We start from the raw sequence: 16755 nt of genomic DNA, 5'->3' as shown, positions 1-16755 counted from the left end.
TCCTCCGGGTGAATCCCAAGGCGTTCCCAGGCCAGCCGAGAAACATAGTCCCTCCAGCGTGTCCTGGGTCTTCCTCTGGGCCTCCTCCCGGCGGGACGTGCCCGGAACACCTCACCAGGGAGGGGTCCAGGAGGCATCCTAATCAAATGCCCGAGCTTCTCACCCTATCTCTAAGGGAGAGCCCAGACACCCTGCGGAGAAAACTCATTTCAGCTGCTTGTATTCACAATCTCGTTCTTTCGGTCACTACCCAAAACTTGTGACCATAGGTGAGGGTAGGAAGATAGATCGACCGGTAAATCGAGAGCTTCGCCTTTTGACTCAGCTCTTTCTTCATCACGACGGATCGGTACAGTGCCCGCTTCACTGCAGACGCTGCACCAATCCGCCTGTCGATCTCCTGCTCCATTTTTCTCTCATTCGTGAACAAGACCCCGAGATACTTAAACTCCTCCACTTGGGGCAGGACATCTTCCCCGACCCGGAGAAGGCACTCTACCTTTTTCTGGCTCAAGACCATGACCTCGGATTTGAAGGCACTGATCCTCATCCCGGCCGCTTCACACTCGGCTGCGAACCGCTCCAGCGAGAGCTGTAGATCACGGCCTGATGAAGCCAATAGGACCACATCATCTGCAAAAAGCAGAGATGCGATCCTAAGGTCACGAAAATGGATCCTCTCAACACTTTGGCTGCGCCTAGAAATTCTGTCCATAAACGTTATGAACAGAATCGGTGACAAAGGGCAACCTTGGCGGAGTCCAACTCTCACTGGAAACAAATCCGAATTACTGCCGGCAATGCGGATCAAGCTCTGACACCGGTCATAAAGGGACCTAACAGCCTGTATCAAAGGGCCCAGTACCCCATACTCCTGGAGTACCCCCCACAGGATTCCCAGAGGAACACGGTTGAACGCCTTCTCCAAGTCCACAAAATACATGTAGACTGGTTGGGCGAACTCCCATGCACCCTCAAGGACCCTGGCAAGTGTATAGAGCTGGTCCAGTGTTCCACGACCAGGACAAAAACCACACTGCTCTTCCTGAATCCGAGGTTCGACAATCCGAAGGACCCTCCTCTCCAGAACCCCCAAACCACCCTCCGGTCCCCCTTTTTGAATAAGGGGACCACCACACCGGTCTGCCAATCCAGAGGAACTGCCCTTGATGTCCACGCAATATTGCAGAGTCGCGTTAGCCAACACAACCCAACAACATCCAGAGCCTTAAGGAACTCCGGGCGAATCTCATCCACCCCCGGAGCCATGCCACCGAGGAGCTTTTTAACCACCTCAGTGACCTCAGCACCGGAGATTGGAGAGCCCGACCCAAAGTCTCCAGGCTCTGCCACAAAAATATAGAAACACAAAATAAAATCAACACATTTGAATTGTAACAGAACAATCAGGGGGAAAAAAGGAAAAAAAAAAAAAAAAACGATGAAAAGAAATCGTTCTAATTTTAGGAAAAATCATTTTATCAGACTAGGTCTCATGTTTTTTTTTTTTTTTATTAACTTAGCTAACTTGATGAAACATGAGAAATGTGGTTTAAAACTTGAATACACTCACATTTTGCACCTCAAGAAGCTGCAGTTAAACTACAGAGGAGAAATATGTGTGCATTGTACAAAAGATCAGAATCATAATGAAACTGATCATATAGCTGGTGGACGAAGCCACCTGCCGAGTGAACAGAGTTTGTACAGAATTTCTATAGGTTTATTTAACAGGGATTCTCCTCCTTCATGGCTCGTCATCACTTCTAGCCAGATTATATACCAGCTGTCCAGCAAAGAACTGACCCAGTGACTGTAGCTGTTTAGGTGCAGTTTTTTTCCCCTGGTCCTAATTCAAATGTTTATGTTAACACATTTTTACTAATGAATGGAATTTTAAATGTAACTAAGTATAGTACTTAATAAAGTAAAAGTATAGATTTAAATATTGAAAAAAAAAATTCATACTGCCAAAATTTGTAATGCCAGTAAATGTAATTTGCTTCTTTCAACCTCTGAACCTGCTGTAGTACTTAAACCTGCCTTTGTGTTATTTTTCGCTACAGCTGGTGTTTCCTGGACCACATTTTGTCATAATGATAAACAAAGAAACAATCACAAGGTGACAGCAACACCAGCACATCACATTGTCGCTATTGTATCGGTAATAAACTTAGCAAAAAGAAGCCGCTGTTTGTTTTAAAACAGGGAAAATCTACCTTTTTACTCAACGCTGAAAGATTATTATTTATGTGACTGTAATGTAGAGGTCGCCAAATAGAAAATCATGGTCCAGATCCATACCAAAATGAAATTAGTTGGTAAATTTCAGTAGAAAAAATTTATAAATAAATAATATTGCACACAATTTCCTTTATTTATTATAGTTTATTTTAGGCACCACAGCTTTTCTTGCATTTACAGTAATTTATATTAGGTAGATCCACTTTTCTCAAATTTATCTCAGCTGTTGTGTAGATCAAGTGAGTAAGTGGGTAGGAATTTAGAAAGGCCTTAAAGCCTCTTTAAAGTAATTTCACATCGTGATTGAAGCTTTGGATTCAGGTCTAGGTTTCACTGGTCATTGTTCTGTAATTCTGTCGGGTTGGAGCTACAGTGCTTGGACAATTTTTTGTTTCAGTGTGGGCTGTGATTTTACAGTGGGTTGATCTCTATTTTAAATGCATCATCTGCTGTGGAAGTTTGAACGTGCTCTGGTTGTCCATTCTTACAAACTGTAAAAAAAAAGTTTAATTCCATAAAGAAATGCATATCACCTGTCAGTTTGCGTGTCAAAATTTGAAACATGTACCGTATTTTCCGGTCTATAAGGCGCACCTAAGAGCCTTAAAATTTCTCAAAAATCGACGGTGCGCCTTATAATCCGGGGCGCCTTATGTGTGCACTGAATTCCAAAATCTGTCCCTGACACAGGGACGTACGGTAATGTGTACAGTACCGGTACATACTGGCAGCGATAAACCAGTCAGAGAACAGTACATAATACGTACAGTACGTATGCTGGCAGTGATAAACCAATCAGAGAACATTATGTAATATAATACAGCTTGCCATCATTCCAAGAGGAATAAAAAAGAACTCCAACCACTGGATGCTGGTGTAAACAGGGCGTTCAAAGTGAAGTTGCGAGTTTCGTGGGAGCGATGGATGACCGACGGTGAACACACGTTTACTAAGACGGGGGCAGCGCCGGGTGAGGTCCGCCATCATATACAAATGGATTGTGGATGCCTGGGCTAAAGTATCTGCAATAACTGTTGTCCGAGCTTTTGCGAAAGCCGGCATCATTGCTGAACAGCCCCTTAGCAACGAGACTGACTCCAACAATGATGAGAGGGAACCTAGCATGGTCGATGTCAAAATTGTCCAGCTGTTCAATTCAGACAGAAGGTGAGGACTTTGATGGATTTGTGGAAGAAGAATGATAAAAAATAAGATGTAAAATAATTATTACATAGTAGAATAAAGTTCAACCAAACTCACCATTTTGCTTCCGTGACCTTTTTTTTGTAGGCTGTATGTTTTAGCATGTGCCTTATGATCCGGTGCGCCTTATGTATGGGTTAAGTACAGAAATGGACGCCATAATTGAGACTGTGCCTTATAATCCGGTGCGCCTTATGGTGCAGAAAATACGGTATGCAATGCAATCTGATAGTTCTCAGAGTATGTGCTGTGAATGGCTCTCAGGTATTACAACACCAGATTTTAACTTGTATCTGTAAAAATGGAAGAATCAAATGATGGCCAGAACTCCTGTTAATTTCAGTCCACCACAGGGCCACATTAAGACAAGCGTTCACTCACTCACTCACACCCAAATTGGAATCTATAATTAAGCCAACATGTATGTTTTTTCAAAAATGTATCAGTTCAGTTCTAAAAATTACTTTCTAAAAGTTGCAGTGAAATATATCTGTTGTTTCATGAGCTATTTTGCAACCGGTTTAATGCGGCTGTCGATCAGTGGTTAGAGCAGTCATCCTCCAATGAGAGAGTTGGAAGTTCGATTCCTGGCAGGAGTCACATGTTGAAGTGTCCCTGGGCAAGACACTGAACCCCTCATTGCCTCAGATGTGTGCCCCATTGGTGTATGACTGGAGTTTAAAGCACTGATTAGACTTCATAGAATGATTTATTTAGATTAGCTTTGTAGAGATTTAGTGCAGTATGAATACGTGTGTGGTTGGGAAAATGAGGACAGGTATGTGTTGTGAAGCGCTTTGAATGGCTTGATCGGCTAGAAAGGCACTGTATAAGTACAGTCCATTTACCATTTATGCAATGATGTTACACAACGCATTGCACTCAAATGGTGTGTTGAGGAGGGTGTTCAGCTACTACCACACCAATCTTTAGTTTAATATCTGGTCAAATGGTAACATTGGTTGCATTAGACATTTTATGTTTTCTAAGGTCTGTTGGCTGTGGTGTTCATCTTGAATTGAGTTGAGTTCAAAAGTTATTTAATTGTAGAGGTGCTGATTATTATAGAAGTAAACCCAATAAATACATTCTGAAAGTTTTATAAAATCCTATTTAGTGTTTCATGACATACAGATGCAAACAAATTTGTTTATTCTCTTGTCAAAAAAAAAAAAAGAAAATCCACAAACGGCACTGAAATAATTTTAAACTGACGACAACAATAATAATAGGGGGAAAAATTACTAAAAATAAACAAATAAAAATCAAATATTGCATTTGAAGTTTGGTTAAACAGAATAGTGTCTTTAAAAAAAAAATATATATATATATATATATATATATAACACCCTTAACTAACTTTCTGAAAGTTTCATTTAAACTTGTCTTGTGGTACATGAGGTATTTTGCTAATGGTATAAACAAATGAACATGCACAGACAGGCAAAAACCTTATTGCCTTTGTCCTTCGGTAATGAGCAATAAAAAATGAACATGCAGTACAGCTTTTTTTATTATTATTTTGAGCAGCTAAGACACTGTGCTTATCAAAATCTGTATTCCCTGACAACTTTAAAAACGCAGAGCAGGTAATACAGCTAGAAACCAGCAGATAGAGTTGTATTGTTAAAATATTTTGTGAATGTTTGTAGGTGAGGGATCAGACAAAGTGCAGCCCAGAGACCCCTTATAATGAATGACAATTTTGGATTCAATTTTCCCTCGTCCGGACGTGGGTCACTGGGGTCCCACTCTGGACACTGGAGCCCGGCCAGGCACACCCTGAAGAGGAGACATGGGTCCCCCTTTCCATGGGGTCACCACCTATGGGAGGGGTCAAAGGGGTCGGATGCAATGTGGAACAGATAGTGGCCGATGGTGGGGACCTTGGCTGATTGTCGGCTACAGAAGCTGGCTCTCAGGGCATGGAATGTCACCTCTCTGGTGGGGCAGGAGCCTGAGCTGGTGTATGAGGTTGAGAGGTTCCGGCTAGATATAGTCGGACTCACCTCAACGCACGGCTCTGGCTCTGGAACCAGTCTCCTTGACCGGGGTTAGACACTATTTCACTCTGGAGTTGCCTCTGTTGAGAGGCGCCAGGCCAGAGTGGGCATACTTGTTGCCCTCCATCTTGGTGCCTGTACTTTGGGGTTTCCCCCGGTGATCGAGAGGGTAGCCTCCCTCTGCCTATGTGTGGGGGGACGGGTTCTGATTGTTGTTTGTGGGAGAGTGCCCCTCCTGGGGACTCCCTTGTTTTGCTGGGGAACTTCAACGCTCACATGGGCAATGACAGTGAGACCTGGAGGGGTGTGGTTGGGAGGAACAGCCCCCCTGATCTGAACCCGAGCAGTGTTCTGTTGTTGGACTTCTGTGCTCGTCATGGATTGTCTATAATGAACACCATGTTCAGGCATAAGCGTGTTCATGTGTGCTTTTGGCACCAGGACATCTTAGGGCGCACTTTGATGATTGACTTTGTTGTTGTTTCATCTGATCTGCGGCCGCATGTCCTGGACACTCGAGTGAAGAAAAGGGCAGAGCTGTCAACTGACCACTACCTGGTGGTGAGTTGTCTCTGATGGTGGGGGAGGATGCCGGTCAGACCTGGCAGGCCCAAACGTATTGTGAGAATCTGCTGTGAACGTCTGTCAGAGTCCCCTGTGAAACGGAGCTTCAACTCCCACCTCTGGCAGAGCTTTGAACACATCCCGGGTGAGGCGGGGGGCATTGAGTCCGAGTGGGCCATGTTCCGTGCCTCTATTGTCGAGGTGGCCGACTGAAGCTGTGGCCACAAGGTTGTTGGTCCCTGTCGCGGTGGCAACCCTCAAACCCACTGGTGGACACCGGCTTTAGGTAATCACCGAAAGAATAAGATCGTGAATACAAGCGGCTGAAATGAGTTTCCTCCGCAGGGTGTCTGGGCTCTCCCTTAGAGATAGGGTGAGAAGCTCAGTTATCTGTGAGGGGCTCAGAGTAGAGTTGCTGCTTCTCCACAGGAGCCAGTTGAGGTGGCTCGGGCATCTGATTAGGATGCCTCCTAGATGCCTCCCTGGTGAGGTGTTCCGGGCATGTCCCACCGGTAGGAGGCCAAGAGAAAGACCCAGGACACGATGAGAGGACTATGTTTCTCGACTGGCCTGGGAATGCCTTGAGATTCTCCTGGAGGAGCTGACCGAAGTGGCTGGGGAGAGGGACGTCTGGGCGTCTCTGCTTAGGCTGCCCACAACCCGACTCCGGATAAGCGGAAGAAAATGGATGGATGGATGGATGGATGGATCCCAGAGATCATGGCATCACAAATAAAGCAGGAATGCTAATCTTACCCAGATAGATGAAAGTGAGGAACAGAAAATGTTAAACTTTCTAATGACATGGTAGAGCTCACTGGTTTCAACATCCCTTGTTCTATTTTGGTTTTATAGTTTTAACTTCTGGCTTCATGTTTTGGTACAGTCTTTGCTCTCTTTTTGCTCTTTTTTTTTTTTGTACAGATTACTTTGTTTAGGCTTATCTAACAATTCTCTCTGTCATTACCCTGGCATTTAACTAACAGGATTCCCAGAATTATTTCTAACTGGCCTAAAACAGGAAAGTTTAAGACTAATTCAATATCAGACAGAAAGGAAAAAAAATGGTGGTTGTTTTTATACAGTGTATTTAAACATTTAATTTCAGCTGCATATGAATCAAGCTGTCTCATGCTATTTACTCAAAAGAAACTGGTCTTAATTTATGTATACCTTTATTTCTCATGGCCAATATTACCTCTGCTTAGGAGGTTAACTTTTCATTAGTATTGTTTTCTCTGTGTCCGTTAGCAAAATTCCACAAAACTTAAAAAACAGATTTTAACAAAATTTTCAGAAAATGTTGGATTGCCACAACAAGCTGTTGGTGATACAGTCGAGGTCAAAGCTTAAGGTCACAGGTGACCCCATGGTTTAATTCTGCAACAGTGTAACGTAGGAATGTGAACCTGCCAAGCTGAACACCTTATAGGTTGAGTGCGATCCCTATTAGTTTCAAAGTCAAGGGATCAAAGGTCAGGGTCAGCAGGTGACCCCCATTCTCTAATTCTGCAACTATGCAATGTAGGAATATCAGGCTGGACAGCTGAACACTGGGGTCAAAGATCAAGATCACACTTGACCTCTTTGTTAAAAATCTGTCAGTGCTCCAGCAGGTGACCCCTTTGTTAAAACTTTGTTCAGGTTTGTTTTCAAATTTAACTTATTTTAAAATCTAAATATAAAAAAATATTAAATTGAAGTTGCAAATGAACCGCCATGTTAGTGACTGGACTGTGATGATGTATTTATCCAAATAAAAGATAAATTTGGATCTGTCCTGTTAACAGTCTACCAACCACGAAGCTGCATAAAATCCAGCCTTTTGAGTTGCCCGTGAATAAGCAAGACTATTAGGGTATTTTTACCTCTGTTGAGGAAGTTATTTTTGGTTGTGTTGATTTGTTTGTCTGTTAGTACGATTACTCAAAACCTAATGAAAAGATTTTGATAAAAATTTTCAAGACATTTAGTGGTTGTCCTTTTGGCCACCCTGTACCTGCACAAAATCCTCCTCCTCCAGCCTTAAAGGCCTCCATGAGCTTTATGGCCTCCAACACCACTGGTGTCTACAGTGGGTCCTGTGACTGCTGCCGCAACAGGCACAAATGAGCTCCAGGTCACAGCTCCTACAAGCTGCATCTGCAAAAGAGGCCATGAACATGGCTCATTCAAATTTAATTTCCCCAACCTCACCAGGTACATGTGAAAAACTCTCCTGGAGGTTTGAGTTGAAGATCTCACGGACAGCTCTGCCACACAGTCAAAGTTCACCCTCACTAGTCATTTTGGTTTACCAAGTCTGACCAGCAGCCTCCCCTGCCACCGGATCCAACTCACCACCAGGTGGTGATCAGTTGACAGTCCAAACCCCTTCACCATGTTGAGGTGGCAATTCTGTAGACGAGGAATGTTTTTTGTGTAAACATAAAAGTCTTTTAAATTTATTGTTTTAGCCTTTCATCCACACAGAAATGGCTTTTTAGGAGTCCCTAAACTGTAGTTTTGTTTCTGCCATGTGCATTCACACTATTGTTGATTCAGTTTTTTTTTCACTGTGTTACATAATAAAAAATTCTGAAATGCCACGCTTGTGTTTTTGTGTGGACAGCCTAAACGAGACTTTTTGAAAACTATGATGTCATGTAGCAGGAGTAGGCAATCCTGGTCCTCGAGGGCCATTATCCTGCATGTTTTACTTGTTTCTCTGCTCCAGCACACCTGATTCAGTGGTTAAATTACTTCTTCATGTTCTGCAGAAGCCTGTTAATCACCCATTGATTCCAATCAGGTGTGTTGGAGCAGTGAAAAAAGGAAAACATGCAGGATAGTGGCCCTCCAGGACCAGGGTTGCCTACCTTTGTCATACACCCTCTTTTACCCTAATCTATGACTCCCATTATGACAGTTGCATCAACAGTAACAATAAAGACAGATTACGTGCTTGTGTTTGTGCTGTAGACGATTTTGGATCATCTGCAGCACTGTTGACGCTATAGTTTCTCAACTATAGCAAAATCCTTGTATACTGTTTTAACTAAATAAACAGACAAGGCAAATGAACAATATGAGCTTTAAATATTGCAGAACAAAATCCTTTTATTATTACACCAAACAATTTAAGGCCTAAAAGGTTTTTTATCTCTTTATTCAATTGTCAACAGTACAAACAAAAAGATATGTTGGCCACCACAGCAAGGCTGTTATAGCAAGCACAAAAATGCTTATAATTCATGCAATTTTTTTACAAATATTAACCTTAAAACTGGTGTGGTAGCACACTCACATGCTCACACAGTAACATTTTTAGGGTTGTGGTCTGAGGTTTGAGTTGTGTTGAGGTTAGGTAAATGGATTGGTTATGGTTGATGTGAGTCATGATTTGCTTTGTGTTTTGGGGATGTTTAGCAGACAGAGATGTATAATAGGTGGATATGTTTATTTTCTTCAGCTGTTACAATTCATTTTTCACATGGATAGTGTTCATGACAATAAATTCTGTAACTCACATAACAATAAATACACAAAATTTTAACCTTTATGCTGAAACAAATGATTATTTTATCTTTTGCTTTTCCACAAATGTAGTTTTTACTGATTTATTTTAATTAATTTTATTAAAAACCTTTCTATAGTAAAACTTGAATAATATATTGTTACGTCTTGGGACACATTTAAGTATGACATTGTATTTAAAAATGCATTTAACTTATTTAGTTTTTTTGTGCTGGAGTTAAGAAATTTAGAGTTTTGTGTTTGTGCACCACAGTTGACAATTCTGCTGACTATAAGTAAAATGCTTGAAAGCATTGATACTCACATGTTGCTGTTTTTTGACTTTGTTTAGAAAGTGTAGACACGTATGTCCACTTAATGCTTAACTCTCTGCCTCTGATTGGCTAGTACTTGTTGCCTTTGCTGGTTGGTTGGGTTGGTTAGTTAGTGAGGAAAAAATCATGTTTTCTCCACTCCCCCCCCCTCCTGTACACATGTAACACTCCCAAACTAAACTAATTTGTGGAACCGATGAGTGAACAAACCGATTTGCCAGATCTAAAGAATAAAACACAAAATACATTTATTAACAGAATTGAAATTAAAAACATTTATTGCAGGTAGTTGCTAATGACCAGTCTCTTAAAATTGGCCAAATACATTTCAAAGTTGTTGTATTCTTAAGTTTACACAGTGAATACGATTGTATTCTGGTCTGTTGCTTTTATTATGTCTTGTTGTTAGAGGGCGCTAATGTAAATGGTAAATGGATTGTATAATGCTTTTCTAGCCAGTCAGGGTACCCACAGCGCTTTACAACAGAATCTGTGCCCTCATTTACCAATCCACACACATTCATACAGCACTAAATCTCTACAAAGCTTATCGAATCTAATGTGACAGCATAGGGCAGAAAAGACTGTCTTAGTAGAAATAGGAGAGTATGGGACACACACCATATTCTGTAATGGCATCTTCACAGTTACTGTAATAAAGTTTGTGAGTCTAAACCGTTGTTTCCTAGTTTTTTTACAACCATCACAAAAGAAGTTATGATTGGTAGTAAAATGTTTGATTAAGCTAAAGGAGAAATCTAGGTTAAAAAAGAATAGACATAAAATGTGTTTTACTGCATGTGATGGAGGTTCAATAGATTTAAATGGTCTTCAGGTGAATGAGAAGGTTCCTGGAAGGAAAGCAGGACCAGACTGAAAATTAATACTAATACTTTTGGGAACCAGAACTCATCACCACTGTAGCAAATTGTTGGTCGCCTTTACCATAGTTCAGCTTCTTCAGTGATACTAAACAGGGATGGGTCAACCAAAGATCAGAGATTGGTGCTTCTGAAGTGGAGTGTCTTCCGGAAGAACCAGGCTGTTGGCCATGGCTGAGAGATGGGAGCCATCTGCTACTGCATGGTTCAGCAGTAAGCTGTTCAGGTACTCTCAAATATTGTGTCCGTGGAGAGTCGGGTGCACAGAGCCAAAGGACCACCCATGTGTCTGAAGACCAGGGGATCATGTCAACGATGACATGTTTGGTCTTGTTAAGGCAAAAGACAAGTTGTGTTCACAAGCATTTGGACTAGTTACAAAGTTTTGACTGTCTATACTTGTTACTGACTTAGCCTGATTTAACATGACAGTTTGACTAGACCTTACAGGCTAGACTGAGTACTCAACTAATGGCGCAGCGAGGTATGGCAAAAAATGCGGGCCAAGGTGAAAAAATATAAATAAATAAATAGACCTAAACATAGCGAGCACAAACCCAAAAGGATGGTACATACAGCAAAACCAAAAAGGCAAATGGAAAAAAGCCAAAAAGAAAACAAAAGCCTGATTTCACGCCAAGCATACAGTTTTATGCTTGTAATAATGGCCTGTTCAAAGCAGTTGGTACAGCTCCCTTCAGTCAGAAGAGTGGTTTTGTCTGATTTTGTCTGTCCAGCCACAGCTTGTTGCTTCACCAAAGAAAGTTCACACAGACCCAAATGAAAGGAATGGGTTTTAGTTTGATTATCTGTGAAAAAATACTCCAAGCCTCAGTCTCAATAAAGAAAAACAAGAAGTTTTAGTAAAACATGGTAAAAGTCTACATTCACGTGAGGTTTAACATGTTAGATTAATAATATCAAGTCGGACATTAGCAAAAGTATTTTTTCAGATTGAATCACACAACCAAATCTGTTCAGACTTATTCAAAAGGAACAAATTTCATATACATAAAATAAACACGATGCGCTCACAAAGATCTTTCATGGGCTTGTACAAATGGCTCACATATATCTTATAAAATTAAGAGTTAGAGCAAGAGTTCCCCTTTGACCTTGACCTTTGACCGTGTGATCTTGAAATCAATAAGGATCACCCTTGACCCATGAGACATCCAGCTGTGCAGTTTGACATTCTTACTTTAAATGGTTGCAGGTCAGCTGTGATCTTAACCTTTGACTGGATTACCACCAAAATTCAATTACCTGTTTGTTGTGGCAACCTCAACATTTCCTGAAAAATTTGTCAAAGTCTGTTCAGTTTTTTTAACACAGATGAACAGACAAACTAACACTACTGAAAACAAAACCGTCTTGGTGAAGATAATAAGCAGCCTAACAGAACACCCATGAACATGTTGGCAATCACGATTTCAAATCTGTCAGCTTTTTCCTAAACTCAGAGCAGATTTTAAACCACTTTTTGATCATTTTTTTATTCATAACATTTTTAGTTACAATGACATTTAGAATCAAATTTGCAGTCTTTATTTATTCAAAAGTATTGAGATTAATTTTTTAAATTAACACCAGAGAGTCAGCAGGTTCTCAAAATAGTGATTATATTTTTTCAACTGATTCTAAAGGACATTGAATGACACTGAAGGCAGGTCTTCACACAAATACAGTATGTGCTGTTCACTGGGAGCTGAAGTTTCCTCCTTCAGATGTTTTTATGTTTGGCTGACTGTTGTGTTGTGTACCAGAGAAACGAGGTGTGTTTCCCTTTCCCTGTCGTTTTCCTTTATGAGTTCCACAAGATATACACAAGTTGCAGATCAATTTATTTATAAATTATTATTCTAAAGTAATTGAACCTGTATTACTTTTTCTCTGCCTTTCTGCTTTTTGTAAAGTAACAATGAGACCCTGACAAGATGATGCTTGTTAATTAATAAGCTGGTTATTAGCTTCCATAGTGAGCCTGAAAGAGTTGGCTGTCTAATTCTAACAAGCTGTAGCTAACAAGCTTACTCTTGTAGCTTGATGCTTGTTGTTGTTTTAAAATGGTTACCTTAAAAAGAGATGTTGCCTCTGGTAGACAAGCCTTGATTAACTGACAGATAAAATGTACAGCAAACCGGCAAAGTCTTTTGTTTTTCTATGAGCATAAAAGTTTAGGGAATCCTCCCCTCATCTGAATGACAGCTTGTAGGAAAAGGACAGGTAGTGGAGGGGGGAAATAACAAAATACACCCTGTTTGTTATTTTGTTTTTAGGGCATTTAAACTATAGGTATGATGAAAAACGTAGTGGTTTTGACACTGACTTTTAAAACTGGTATAACCTTGAACCAGTAACTGGACCATGCCTTCTTCAGGCTTGTGCTGCAAAATTAATCTGCTGTAGTTCAATGTTTCATTGAGGATATATTAGGTAAAAATATAGCAATCTGAAGACCCTGAAATATTTTTACAGCAAAAGGTTATATTTAATGTGAGCTGCGAACAATGAAGATAATATAGAACAGTGGTCCTGGTCCTGGAGGATCCTGCATGTTTTAGTTGTTTCCCTGCTCTACAGCAGGTCTTCATGTTCTGCAGAAGCCTGGTAATCATTCAGTCATTCAAATCAGGTGTGTCAAAGCAGAGAAACAACTAAAACATGCAGAATAGTGTTCCTCCAGGACCACATTTGGACACCACTGCTGTAGAGCAGTACTAATTAGTGTGGAAAAATATTGGAGGATAAGAACACAGTTCTAATTAGATGAAAATGTGAAGTTAGGGATTTACAGATTGGGATTACAGGGAAAAAACAACAACTTTAAATTGATTGTGTTTTCCCACAAACCCCCTGATACTGGAAAATGATGTTTAATACAGCTCATTTTATACCAATCAGGTTGTGTTTTTATTAAGTGTTCTGGTACCCCAGACACAAAGTCTGAATGTTCTTCTTTATTTTGCTTCTTTTTCATGTTCAGCTGACTCCCCTGGAGATGAGGGAGATAAGTAATCAATCTGTACCACTTTGTTAAATATACAGGGATGGGTCTGAAGCTTATTCTTTGTCAAAAATTCTCCCAACTTCAATGTTTCTTTTTGTTGTTGTTGTTTGTTTGTTTTGGTTTTTCCCCCCTCAATCAGAACTTCCACTTTATTTTATTTATTTATTAATTTTTAAATTTATCGATGGATGTTTTTAGACTAGTCTCGGATAAAGATTTGTTTGGGGTTATCCACTAAAGACAGTATGTAAAGACATAAACATGTTTGTCATTTTTAACAGTTATAATTTTCTGCATATTGATGTGATGTCCAGGACAGTCACCTCAGATCATTAAGGTCTCTGGTTTAAATCTCTACTGTGCAGGCCTTTGTGTAAGTTGCATGTGTGAGTTTTTGATACTCCAGCTTCCCCCACAGTCCAAAAACCTGCATGTCAATTGAAATGAAGATTTTAAATTGATCTTAGGAATGATTGTGATCCTTTACGGTTGTGTAATTCATGTACAGTATCTCTGAATCTTCCAGGGTGAACTCCCACCTGACTGATGGGATAGGTTCATGCCCCCTTGTGACCCTGAACTGGACAAAGTGAACAGATAAAAATAGAGACTGAACTATATGATACAAATCTTTAATAGTGCAGAGATAGTTTCAACAGTTAAGGCTTTGGTTTTCCAGATGGTGCTCGGTGGGTCATGGGATTAATGCCACTAAATTACTAGAATATTTAGTGGTGTCTGTGAATAATATGAATTTATGTTTTTAAATGACTGATGTTTAATCTGAACATAGTGTTTACATCATTAAAAGTTAATAGAGGAGCAGAGAAACAAACTTCACCAAATGAGGAGAGAATATTAGCTAAGCAAACATGTGAATCACCAGACCACTTTATTAAACCAAATCTTTCATTTCAGATGGAACTGTGTTGGTGGTGGTGTTTTTTTTCCCTAGATTAGTTGTAAATGTTGTAGCAGGCTTACCAATTTTAATATACAAAAAGAACAGAGGGAGGAAATATGTTTCCATTAGAACTCATTAAGTTTGATGACCGGTCCTGTCAGGCCTCTGAGTTCAGCACAAATACCCTCTCTTCTTTCTCAATAAAATCGAAGCACCTTGTTTGAACTAATTATACCCTGAGATTCGTTTCTGCCTCTCTCTGTCTTGTTTTACCACTGATGTTTTATTTATGGTGGCAAAAAGCATTTTTAGCTTCAGAGATTAACACACACTGGAAAAAAATGTAGCATACTTCCTGGGTAGCTCATCTGAAGAAGAAAAAGCACTGAGATGAAGTGTTTGCAGTTGTAATCACATGGCTGCACCAGTTATTAAACACATTTTCACAGTTCAAAAAGAGTTATTTTATTAAAAATAGAGCTTCATGTGGGTGATCTGAGAAGCAGAGACTGACAGCAACATGCTGGAAACAGACTACTAAAACGTCTTTAAACTGTGATAGATTTATTTCCTTTAAATGTTCTGTCAACTTTAAAGGAAGCTGTGGTAATGTGTGCATACCATGAATGTTTAAATGTCATTCCACATCAGAACTTTGTAAACTTTAAAATCCACACACAGCTATGGGTAAAATTTTATTGCCATGACAAGTTTATTGCCTGCTGCTGAAAGCAAAGGTGGACTGATAACAATTTTGCCTCTGTTTGTGTCTTCTTTTAGCAAAATAATCACATGAATCCCTGAAATAATTTTAATAAAACATTCAGAAAGTAATTAACTTTTGGAATCAAGCCAATTGAAGTTGGCTGCCACAGCTAATCAACCTTAGGAATTACAAAAATGGCTACTAGTCAGTCAATTTTACAAATATTGATTAAAATGTAATGTCATTTTCAAAGTTTGACCAAAACAACTACATCTCAATCATTTCTCAGTATACAATGATGATGGTTTTAGTCTTAAACTCCTGTATGAAAGGTGGTGGGTGATATGCATTCCTTCAATGAATGCTAGTCTTGTTGTCCCTGGACTTTCCAGTCTTCAGTGCTGGTTTTAGTTATGATTGTGATTGTTCAAAAGTCTAAGCAGCTTTTGTTTGTATATTTTTGTAGGTGTTTCTCTCGGGGAGCTCAGCAGCTCCTCAGTGCAGCCCAGAGTCAGACCTCTCCATTCTCCCTGGTAAGACTTTTCTTTTTGTCACTTCCATACACAGTCCTGCAGTCTGCAGAGCACCATCCAGAGTCTGCCTCCATTTGTTCTGCCTTCTGTGGCCAACAAACACACAAACTACACTTTTGCGTGTGTGCATCCCGGAGATGTCAACAGGTGTACTAATCAGTACTGTTAGTGTTTTAAAAAGTTGCATATTTTGAAGTCCAGTCATGAAGAAACAACTTGAGATTTACCCAGAAAAATTTTACTGAACAAAATAGAAACACAGTCCTTTTGTTTTTGCTCCCATTTTTCATGAGCTGAACTCAAAGATCTAACACTTTTTCTGTGTATACAATAGGCATTTTTCTCTTCACAAAGTTGTGTGAATCTGTGTTAGTGAGCACATGTGATAGCACTTAAAATGCTGTGTGCAATAGAGAGGACTCTCAGCTAATACCATTTTGAACAATGTTGCCACCAAAAATAGCTTACACACTCTAATATTTCATTGGACCGCATTTAGCTTTGATTACAGCACACATTCACTGTGACATTGTTTCGATAAGCTTCTGAAATATCACAAGAATTATTTCCATCCAGTGTTGCATTCATTTTTCACCAAGATCTTGTATTGATGATGGTAGAGTCTGACCGCTGAGCAAAGCCTTCTCCAGCACATCCCAAAGATTCTCAATGGGGTTAAGGTCTGGACTCTGTGGTGGCCAATCCACGTGTGAAGATGATGTGTCTCACTCCCTGAACCAGTCTTTCACAATTCAAGCCTGATGAATCCTGGCGTTGTCATCTTGGAATATGCCCGTGCCATCAGCAAAGAAAACATCCATTGATGGAATAACCTGGTCATTCAGTATATTCAGGTAGTCAGCTGACCTTTGACCTC

The 16755-nt window shown here is 40.1% G+C and overlaps 1 protein-coding gene across 3 annotated transcripts in view; it reads left to right on the top strand.

Moving 5' to 3' along the window:
• Window positions 1-16755, top strand: part of thrb (thyroid hormone receptor beta) — a 104089-nt gene that overhangs the window by 32819 nt on the left and 54515 nt on the right. For 2 of the 3 annotated variants that reach the window (XM_017439142.3, XM_017439139.3), the window contains exon 2: window positions 15812-15878. The exons of the other annotated variant lie outside the window; for it this stretch is intronic. The gene's annotated coding sequence lies outside the window, so the exon portion shown is untranslated. The remainder of the gene's footprint in view (window positions 1-15811; window positions 15879-16755) is intronic. 3 annotated transcript variants of the gene reach the window in all.

This window comes from Kryptolebias marmoratus, linkage group LG5, assembly GCF_001649575.2.
Source record: "Kryptolebias marmoratus isolate JLee-2015 linkage group LG5, ASM164957v2, whole genome shotgun sequence".
Lineage (NCBI taxonomy): Eukaryota > Metazoa > Chordata > Actinopteri > Cyprinodontiformes > Rivulidae > Kryptolebias > Kryptolebias marmoratus.
The sequence above is the reverse complement of the archived record's forward strand: the minus strand, read 5'-3'. Positions and strand labels throughout refer to the sequence as shown.